This window comes from Triticum urartu, chromosome 4A (assembly GCF_056163025.1).
Source record: "Triticum urartu cultivar PI428250 chromosome 4A, HENAU_Tu73, whole genome shotgun sequence".
Classification (NCBI taxonomy): Eukaryota; Viridiplantae; Streptophyta; class Magnoliopsida; order Poales; family Poaceae; genus Triticum; species Triticum urartu.
Genome location: NC_141876.1, coordinates 146728178 through 146730512, shown reverse-complemented (window position 1 = coordinate 146730512; position 2335 = coordinate 146728178). Strand labels below are relative to the sequence as shown.

General features: G+C 63.2%; 1 pseudogene; it reads right to left on the bottom strand.

The window, feature by feature from the left end:
* Positions 1–821: 821 nt before the first annotated feature.
* Positions 822–1586, bottom strand: LOC147975176 (uncharacterized; annotated as a pseudogene).
* Between the last annotated feature and the right edge of the window lie 749 nt (positions 1587–2335).

Below are 2335 nucleotides of genomic sequence, written 5' to 3'. Positions count from 1 at the left end.
TCGTGAAGCACGCCTCCAAGTGGTGCCCGAGCGCCTCCCTTGTGATGTTGGCAAGGTCTGAGGCCCTCCAGAAGAGAGCCCCCGAGCCCTGCCGGAGGAGGGCGCTGGGCGCGCCTCTCTATGCGATGGATGGAGGCGCCTCTAGAGCGGGCGCTGGTCCTGACGAGGCTCCAGTTGCGACGCCGCCCTTTTGAGGCCCGGCACGACGCAGCTGCTTCTTCTTCTTGGGGATGGCCTCTGGAGGACCCTCGCCTTGCTTCCCGACATCTTGAGAACATTGTAGCCGTGGTGTGTCACTGCCATGAACTTGCCAAGGCTGGATACCCAAGGATGGCGTTGTATGGCAGACGGATGTGTGCGACGTCGAAGTCGATGAGCTCGGTGCGGTAGTTCTTGCGTTCTCCTAAGGTGACAGGGAGGCGAATCTGCCCTATCGGTGTGGTGGAGCCATCGGTCACTCCTGAGAAAGGCTTGGTAGGCTGAAGCTGATCATATGGCACTTGGAGGTTGTCGAACGTGTCGATGGACAGGACGTCGAGCCCTGCGCCGCCGTCGATGAGGGTCTTGGTGACTTGCAGGTTGCTGATAACTGGTGAACAAAGCATCGGGAGGGCGCCAGCGGTGGCTGCACACTTGAGCTGATCTGCCGAGTTGAAGGTGATGGCGCACTGGGACCACCTGAGCGGGCGCGTGGCCTCAAGCTTGGGGAGGAGTGCGTTCACTTCACGAGCAAACTGTTTGAAGATACCCTGCGAGGCTGGGGCCTGGGCTACATCCAAGATGCAAGCGATAGCTCGCGGATCCCGGAAGCCCCCAACCCCCTAGTCCTGATGGTGGTCGTCATTCCTTCTCGGTGGTGGCGGCAGCGGGGGAAGACCGGCGTTGCCCTGAGGACGATCCTCACGAGGCTGGTCCCTCCAAGCGCCCTCACGAGGATGATCCTGTCAGCGGTCCACATGAGGCCGGTCGCGCCACTCCTGGCGTGGGCCACGGTCGTCCCAGCGCCCACCTCCACGTCCTCCTCCTCGGCCATAGCCCCGGTCGCTGCGCTTGGGGCGTCGACCGAAGCGTCCTTCACGAATGGCTCTGAGCTCTTGACAGTCGCTGGTGTTGTGGGTATTCAGGTTGTGGAAGGCACAGAATGGTCGGCTGCTCTTGGATGACTTGGGTTGATCTCTGCCGCGCTTGGTGTCCAGCTCTGCCGCGAGCACGACTACTCCCTTGCACTTCACGTCCTTGGCCTTGGCTTTCTTTTCCTCCGTGTCCGCAGCCGGGAGCTCAAGGAAGGAGAGGCGCCCTTCCTCAGCTGTTGCGCACTTGGTCGCCAGGTTGAACAGCTCCTGAGATGTGCACAGCTCCTCATGGATAGCGAGCTCCTCCTTCATCTTGACGTCGCGGACGCCGTCGGAGAACGCGGAGATGATGGCCTCGTCCGTGACCTTGGGGATCTTGAGGCGAATGTTGTTGAAGCGCTGGATGTACTTCTGTAGGGTCTCTCCTGGTTGTTGCTTGACGCGGCGCAGGTCACCTGCGGCTGGCGGGCGATCGCGAGTGCCCTGGAAGTTGGCGACAAAGCGGTCGCGCATCTCATCCCAGGAGGAGATTGATCCTGGAGGCAGGTTCAGGAGCCACAAACGGGCGCCGTCTTTGAGTGCCATAGGGAACCAGTTCGCCATGACTTTCTCGTCGCTGTTGGCCGTCTCGATGCTCAGCTCGTAGAGCTGCAAGAACTCCGTGGGGTCAGGGGTGTCGTCGTAGCGAGGAGGCAGATCTGGCTTGAACTTGCCTAGCCAGGCGACGCTACGCAGCTCGGGGGTGAAGGCACGGCACCCGCCCGTGGTTGCCGGGGCCCATCTTGGAGGTGGAGCTTGGTCCTGATGCCCACGTGTCGCCACAGCAAGCGGCGCGAGGCCCTGCCGCGACAGATGATCCTGGCGCGGCGGTGCGAGGAGTGGCGGAGCGTTCTCTTGCGGTCGAGGGACTTCTTGGCAGCTTCTCTCTTCACGCGCGGGCGCCGGACGTGGCGGGTCGCGTCATGGAGCCACGCGCCTTGGCGCCAGGGCACCGTCTTGGGGCAGAGGTGCTGGAGGCGCTCCATGAGCTACGTCGCCTGTAGCTAGCGGAGCATGAGGCGGAGAGAGGGACGGTGCAGGGGAGCCTCTTGCGGCGTGGATGAGCTCGGCGATGCGGTCGAGCCAATCCTCGTAGAGGTCGTCGACCGGGCGGTAGCGCAGGAGCTCGTGCGCCATGAGGAGCACGGCCCGTGCGTCCATGAGAGCGCGACGAGCATGGGACGAGGAGTCGGCCGGGGTCAGCGATGGAGTGGCGGTGCAGC